We start from the raw sequence: 9,270 nt of genomic DNA on the forward strand, positions 1-9,270 counted from the left end.
TGGTGTGAGAAATAGCATCATAAATCAGTTGACACCTATAGTAAGTCATTTGTTATTATTATGATTGTTGTTCAGGATCTTCTCTCTCAAGTTTCCATGACCTGAGATTGACCCCATTCCATCACCTTTCAATCTCAGGAATATTGTTTTAGTTAATCTTTAAATACCACTTTTATTCTTTAATTTTTATCTTTATTTTCATATTAATGGTGTTTAAAAATTTTCTCTTTTTATTTCCTGGATATTTTATTTTCCTTTTTATTTTTCGTCAGTTTTTCATTTTAATGTTTTTGAAATAATTCTTCTTTATTTTTTTCCTGGTTATTTTATTTTCCTGTTTGAATTTTGTATTTTTTTGTTCGTCAGTTTCCTTTAATGTTCGTCGATATTGTCAGAAGTATAAAGGAATCGATGTGGCTTATCGTCAAGGGAATGAACGAAGCGGAAGAGTCAAGAGTACTCGTATTTTGTACTCGTATCTTAAAGTGGTTTCCTCGATGCTATTTTGTTTTTGTTTTGATCTATGTAATAAATATGGCCTTTTTACATATGTTTCCCCCCATTTGTCTTTTACTTAAGTTATATATACAATAATTTAACTATTTTACTAAATTTTTTAATTTGATGTCATAGAAAAAAAAATATTGTGAACTCGTAAAAAAAAAAAAAAAGTTTTCCATACGGGACAAATATTTCTGACATCACCTTTATCTTCCTCCCTTTTACCGTCGCTTCACAATGAGTTTCCAGCTGCCCGCACTCCAACTATCTGTGATTGGATGTCTCCCAAAGATCCCCGGCGTGGTCGAGAATAGCCCTCCTGCCTCAATATCTTCCTTGCTTCAATATATTGTCACTTCCCTTCCCACTCGTTTCAGCCTTCCCACACAAGATTCCTCACCTCACCTCACCTCACCTCACCTCACCTAACCTAACCTAACCCCCAACAGCAACCCACATTATCGATACCTACAAAGCTCGGTTCATCAGGGAGCCTCACCACGACACACAGAGGATACCTGTAGTATAAACGTCGCTACACCTGATCAGACTAATGGCTCTACAGGGACACATAACTTCCCAGGTGACCCAGAACTTAATTAGGGGGGAACTTTGGGGTTACCTGTTCACACCTCGATGGATGGTCTTAGTATAATAAGTCGATTCTATAACTCGTGTAAGGACCTCAACTAATAGATGGTAACTTTAGTGTTGTGTGAATCAAGGTCCTGTGAAAATCTTAGATAATTCACGAGAGAGGAAGAGATTAAGGTTCTGTGTGTGTTGTGTAAGTGTATTGTGTATGTGTGTGTGTGTGTGTGTTTAGGTTTGTGTGTGTGTGTCTGAGCTATAATGTTTAATTAATGTTTTAATTTGTTTATATAACCTCTGTTCTTGGGTTTCATGTTATTATTGTTGCATGAGTTACATAAGTATAATAACATCGTGTTTACGTGTGTATACAGGTGGTTTAGTCTGGTGTAAACTAAGACAATAAGCTGTGGGTGTTTTACTTGTTTTAAGAAGTTTTAACCAACGGTGATTAATTCAAGGTGGGAAGGTCTGAATTATTTCGTGTATATATTGTTAGGTGTTTGTAATTCATGTTGTTTACTGTTGTTTTACGGTAAATGTTTGTTTTATATCTAATGTTTATATAGTAGATGTTTTTTATAGAGATGTTTAGTGAATGTATATTGTTAGTATTGTGTTTAATAGCAATGTTTATGTGATTAAGATTTTTTTTTGGGTATTGTTAGATTGTAAAAATTATATTGTTTTTTCGTGGTATATTATGTATTGTGGTGGTAGCTTATGTTTACAAATTGTTAGATTCTATTGTTAATGGAGAATAATCCTGAGGTCTAATTGTTATGTGTATGGTATAATTTAAGGGTTATAATCTCAGTATGAATTATAGTGATTAGGTTATATTTTGAGATAACGCTAAATATATTTGTATGTTAAATTGATTGTTAAATTTTACTCCTTTAACATCAAAGAAATTTATAGAGTTAGGAGTGGATGGAGATACTGTATATAATATCACACAGGGAGAGAACACACACACACACACACACACACACACACACACACACACACACACATACATAATAGGGAGCAACACAGCAGTAGAGGGGTCGTTGTTTCCTCACCCCAGGCCCACTACAACCCACAGTCATTAAGGTCAATTTCCTATGTTTAATTGTTATCGTGTGAGATGAATAGTGTAAGGGCAGCTGTTCCTACCCTACTGGGAGATGAGGAGCGAGAGATGGGGAGGGGAGGGGAGATGTGGATGGGAGGGAGAGATGGGGAGGGGAGGAGAGATGAGGGAGGGGAGGGAGATGGGGAAAGAAAGGTAAACGAGGAGGAAGGAGAGGAATGGAGATGAAAGGGGAAGACATGGAGGTAACTGAGAAGGAAATGAAGAGTGAATTAACTTACATTATAGATGAAATTAAAGCAGTTTATGTGTGTGTGTGTGTGTGTGTGTGTGTGTGTGTGTGTGTGTCCACCCGAAGCAAAATTGGCAAAATACTGTTGAATCCAAAATGAAACTAAACCTTACAGAGAGAGAGACAGGAAGAAGAAAAACGCCTGGTGTGGTAACAGTGTGGGTTCATCACCATGGTTACCGCAGTAAGTGAGTAGAGTGACATGCCACACACTATATTTCTCCAACTTCCTCTACCCCTCACTCCTCTAGCTTCCACATAGTATACTCACCTCATCTACCCAGAGTAGGTGGTATACTGTAATATATCTCACTTCACAAGTATATTCCACCATTTAACGTATTTCTAGATAGATTTACTCAGTCATTGATGTGTGTATGATATATCCAAGCATATTCTTATTACTTCACGTGTATTATGGCATATCACAGAGTATACTAACCTATATGTGATACTGTGTGTGTGTGTGTGTGTGTGTGTGTGTGTGTGTGTGTGTGTATATATAATTTAGTATCTAAAGGAAGAAACATCACAGTTTTTAATGCAAACTCTGTAACCTCCATATAACGGATTATATAGAGATACAAGTCCGTTATCTGGAGGTTTCACTGTATACGGGTCTAAATATTTTACTTAACAAACCTTGAAATAATTCCTTAAAGACCGTCAACACCAGAGCTCCAGAAATTCATTACACCAAGAGTTTGTCATAGTTTTGGGGGCGGAGGGGGGAGGGGGGGGGGAGGACGGGGATCAGGGGGACAGATGGGGGATAGGGGGACGGGGAAGACGGAGGGGGGGGGACGTGGGGTATGAATGAGGGGGCAGGGAAAGGGGACGAGGAGGAAGGAGGAGGTATTGGCTAAAATATCACTGCCATTACTTCATCTAAATTATGTTTGGTTCCCTGGATATTAATATTAAAATAATATTAATATACAATATCTCATTCATGAATATATATATTGTAATAAATTAAAAAAAATTATGCCCAGATATTTATACATTCTTTTAAATTATTTGATATTATTTTTTTTTTTTCACTTTAAAACAAATCTGAATAATTTTGTAACCCTGATTTACTTTTCTGCTATGAAATTTGGGTCGTTTTATAGACTGGGGAAAATAAACATGAATTAAGAATCTACAAATGATTAAGATAATAAAGTACTAAAATAAAAACAGAAATAGAATACAAGAGAGAATAATATTAATAAACGATACTAAAAAAAAAAACATTTAAAACACCTTAGAAAATAAAGCAAAAATTCTGGAAATAATAAAAAAAATAATAATAATGAATTGCCAAGATATATTAACGACTTAAAAACTAAGAAACAAAAAACATCGTGAATAAATTAATAAAAAGTTGTAGAATTATTTAGTTGAGACAAAAAAGTGCCAGTTTAGTTTCATTATTTAAATAGTTATAATAATTCCCACATGATTACTTAATTATAGTTTATGATTTGGTATATAATAAACTTGTTATACGTATCTGGTTCTTGTATACACGGGGTCCTTGTATATACGGGGTCCTTATATATACACGGGGGTCCTTAGATACAGGGGTCCTTGCATACACGGGGTCCTGTATACGGGGTCCTTATACACGGGGTCCTTGTATACACAGGGGGTCCTTATACACGGGGTCCTGTATACACAGGGGTCCTTGATACACGGGTCCTGTATACACGGGGGTCCTTGTATACAAGGGGTTCTTGTATACACGGGGTCCTTGTATATACGGGGTCCTTGTATACATAGGGGGGGGGGGATAGGTGAGTGAATAACGTATGTATGAATGTATAAACAGTAATTAACTATCAAATTAATACCCTGTTCATTAGGGAAGTGTCAAATAGCCAACCTCGCTCTCTTTCACTCGTCTTGGCGTGTGATTGGCCAGTTAGAAAACCAATAATTAATAACGGGCTGTTGATTGGCTAAAAAATTGGCTTATACAGAGAATACTATCATATTATCCAATCAGAGAACCATATGTCATATTTCTGGACGGGGTCGAGTGTGACGTTTCCTTAATAAACAGAACTATAGATATATCAACATTTTAACTCACACAGACAGGCAGACAGACAGACAGACAGACAGACAGACAGACAGACATGGTAATACGTTCACATCCGACACTGTTGAACGAAGGAACATTATTTTTGACGTACTATATCGTATATCTCAAGTGACGTTAATTCTCGTATAAAATGAGAAGGAATGTGTTTGTCCGGGTAAACAGGAGGGACAATTACAACAAGTAAACGAGGGGGGCGGCTTTAGACCAATTACCCTTTAGTTGTTTGGTCAAGCAAATGAAGGAACAGAATAAAACAAACACAATGGTGAACATATAACAATAACACACCTGAGTATATTGTTGTTGTTATTTTTTGTAGAACGATAAATAAATACGTCAACACATTTTAGTTGTTAATTGTTTTTGTTTTGAAAGATCGACAAAACAAGAAAATGTGAATGTAAAAATAAAATCTCATATTTTTGTATTTTGTATATTTTTAACAAGGAAAAACAAGGAAAATACGCCAAATTTATTGCCACCACCACCAACAACCACCACTAACCACCATCATCATTAATCACACACCAACAACCACCACCCACCACCACCAACAACCACCACTAACCACCATCATCATTAATCACACACCAACAACCACCCACCACCACCAACAACCACCACTAACCACCATCATCATTAATCACACACCAACAACCACCCACCACCACCAACAACCACCACTAACCACCATCATCATTAATCACCCACCAACAACCACCCACCACCACCAACAACCACCACTAACCACCATCATCATTAATCACACACCAACAACCACCACTAACCACCATCATCATTAATCACACACCAACAACCACCCACCACCACCATCAACCACCACATCCAACATGAAGAAGAAACCACAGCAGCAGCAGCAGGAGAGGTATACATCCTTTCACCCAAAACCATTATATCCCAATCTTACCCCTGAAGCGTACTGAAGCTTCCCCTTTAACGTGGCCAGACAGTGAACCCTCAGCTTGAACAAGAAGTTTTAGCTGACTTCCCCTACATGCTTGCTGTAGTGTACCTAGGAGGAGTTGTCTTGGGAAAGATACCAAGACAGGATAAACGAACTCACTGGTAAGAGCTAAGTATCCCTGTGTGTTTATCGGGGTTATCTCACTCGTAAAACAGAGAATGAGATGGAGGAAGAGAGAGAGAGAGGGGGGAGTAAAGTCTAGCTACAGTATTACACGTTGAAATGCATTTTATTCGGCCTCGTCGGTAGAATGCATTTATGTGATCGGATTTTGGGTGGTGTTGGTGGGGTGGTGTTGGTGGGAGGGTGTTGTGGGAGGGTGTTGGTGGGGTGGTGTTGGTGGGAGGGTGTTGGTGGGAGGGTGTTGGTGGGAGGGCGTTGGTGGGAGGGCGTTGGTGGGAGAGTGTTGGTGGGAGGGTGTTGTGGGAGAGTGTAGATGGAAGGGTGTAGCTACCTGGAATGTGGCTTGTAAACATGATATCAAATCTTGTATCTTATCGCCGTATTTTACTCTTGATATGAAAATACATAACACACATACTGGTATACATATATGTGTGTATGTTTTTATGTGTATGTTTATATGCATGTTTGTAATTGTCCCTTTCCTGGGGCTTTATTTATACCAAGGAACTCATGTTTGGAATAATCTGACTTAGGCTCCATAAAATATCAACAAAGATTTCTACCTCCATTACTGTTATCAGAGTCGTGGCCAATACTATTTTTACAGCTTCTCTTTCGTCATGTCCAGGTGAGAGATATTTCTTATATTATTTCACAGTAAGTCACCTGAAATACTCCTCGGATTGTATCGTAGGTCGAGTACCACTGCTGTTCTTTTTTTTTATACAGTTGTGAATACTTGACTCGAAAAAAAAACTGCAATGGTTTGTGAAATTCAATTCTGATTTGTTTTATTTTATTCATATTTTTCCATGTTGGACGACCATCGAAAAAGGAAATTTTAGTGATCGTTGAAAATTCCACAAAAATTAATTCTAAGTTAAATAATTTATTCCTTCTTTATCATAGGTGAAGTTTATTACCTTTAATTAACATAGATACGAATAAAAAAATCCCCAATGACACAGTTCCCTCATAATCCATAATTTATGATTCACTTTTAAGCAATATTGTGTCTAAACTATTTTCAGGAAGACTCAGCTGTAGTGGAGGCGCAGAAGAGAGAGAGAGAGTGTAGCTGCCTGTTGGGTGAGTCAGAGACAGTGTATATAACCTGGCCAGTGAACCAACTCACCTGAGACCCACCAATTTGCCCTTCTCTCAGGTACGCCACAATGGTTAACCTGATCTCCGCTTGTGAAGACTTGAAGAGGACGTTCTTTCACAAAAAAATATTTCACATGATGAGTATTTCCCCATACTGAAGGGGGGTTAAATGTGGTTAGATAAAAAATTAAGAAAAAGTTAGATTGAGAAAAAGTTAAAATTTATCTGGTTAAAATGATATTCTTACAGCAACACATGTAATAATAAGGAGACGTGTGTGTGTATGTGTGTGTGTGTGTGTGTGTGTGAGGACAGGGTGGGGTGGAACAAACGACTATGAAGCTTCACTCTAGGTCATTACTCAGGACACAGGGAGTTAGGGTACGAAGTATAGAGTTGTGGTGATTATGGTGGTGTGTGTGTGTGTGTGTGTGTGTGTGTGTGTGTGTGTGTGTGTGTGTGTGTGTACCTCCTTCACAATACCTCTGGTGTGGTCACGGGCGAGCTGGGAGAATATAGAGTTACTTTTACTGCCACTTGTCTCACTCTAGATCATTGGACACACACACACACACACACAGACACACACACACACACGTATACCCGGAGCCAAATTCTCCCTTGATGTTGCACTTAACAATATTCACCTTCTATTCCAGTGTGTTTTTTTTTGTTTTTTTTAGAATATTTCTCCCGAAGGTGATATTCCTGTCTCACTGGGGGCCGTTGAGGGAGAGGATGAAGGAGTGAGGTGGAGGGAGATGTAGTGTTATTGATGGATTAAAGGAGACAGAGAGAGAGAGAGTTTCCGAACACATTAAAGATTCGTCTCAACACTCTATGGAATAAATTATATAGTCTCTATCTATCTATTTTCTCATTACTTTATTATTTGTCAATTCATTGTTATTAATTTATTCATATATTTCTTTATCCCGTAACTAGTATGGTTGTCTTATCCGTCCAGTCGTGGTTGAAACATTTTTACAGGAAGAAATTATATGAGAATCCACGTCCAAATTACATAAGATTCTCAACGTAGAAAACGGAAAAAAGTCTTAGAATCCCAACAGAAAACGGAAAAATCTCTAATAATCTAACATAGAAAACGTAAGAAAACAATCAGAGAAACTAAACTAAAATATCAAACCATTCCTCGATAAACCAAAAGAACCAAATCAACACGAGTCTGGATGTCAATGGCAACTTCTTCCCCTAAAAAAAAAATAAATATAATACCAATAAATGAGCCAACAAACCAAACTCCCCCATCAAGTTCAACAGCAGTGCATAGGCTCTCCCGATCAGGCCTAATAAATCACATTAATCCACCGCTATCACAGGCAATAACGCGTCCTCCCCACACCCCCACCGACCCACCTCCTGTTCCCCCTCTTCCTTCCCCTTTCCCCTTCCTCCTGTCCCTCCCTTCCTCCTATCCCTTCTGCTGTCCCCACTCCGTCTCCTGCAGCCCCTCCACCTCCTCCTTCCCCCTCCCTTTCCCCCCTTCCCTTTCCTTTCCCCTCCTCTTCCTTCCCCTCCTTCAGCACCCACCTCCTCCCCTCGTCCTACCCCCTCCCTTTCCTCCCCCCCTTTCCTCCCCCTCCTTTTGCTCCCCCTCCAAACCCCTCCTCCCCCTCCAGCCCCACCCCTTCCTGCTCCTCCCCCCACCACTGCTGTCTTATGTCTGGTCTCTCTCTCTCTCTCTGATGATGCCTATTAAAAGGATGGCCCACCTAGTTCTCTTAATGAGGGTTATTAAGAGTCATTAAGAGATGAAGCTTCCCGAGTCGACTGCCAAGATTACGTAGGTCGGGGAAGGAGAGGGAGGAAGGGTGGAAAGGGAGAGAAAATGGCATGGGAGAGAGAGAAAGAGATGAAAGAAACAAGAAACATGAAAAAGAAATATGGGAAAAAAAGAAAAAAAAGAAAAGAAAATAGTTGAGAGAACAAATATTGAAGAATAAACTGAAATAAAAAGAGAATAAAAAAAAGAGTAAATAAATTAATACAATGAATAATTTATATAGGAGAATATACACTAAATAATCAACCATTATACACATTCATTATACACAAGATATTATTACCCATAGACCTAAGACATTATTCAGTAGGACACATTGTAAGACAGTTGAAATTGATAAAACTACGAATTTCTGTTTTTTTTTCTCAACCTTATAATAATCTCAAATTTCCAGGTAACGAAGCAATTAAGAGCATCTCGTTAGTGGGGATAGCCTCAGGTTGTCAAACTTTAGACTTGTTCGCGTCAAACCTGAGTTAAGTTCCAACACTTGATTTATAAAACTATATAAATTTTTTTTCTTCTTTCGATTCTATACTTATTAGTTATTATTATTTTTATTATTATTATTATTGTTAGTAGTAGTAGTAGTAGTAGTAGTCGTAGTAGTCGTAGTAGTAGTAGTTGTAGTAGTATAATTATTATTGTTATAAGTGCATTATTATTATTATTATTATTATTAGTAGTAGTAGTA

The sequence above is a fragment of the Homarus americanus genome, unplaced genomic scaffold (genome assembly GCF_018991925.1).
Source record: "Homarus americanus isolate GMGI-L3 unplaced genomic scaffold, GMGI_Hamer_2.0 scaffold52827, whole genome shotgun sequence".
NCBI lineage: Eukaryota > Metazoa > Arthropoda > Malacostraca > Decapoda > Nephropidae > Homarus > Homarus americanus.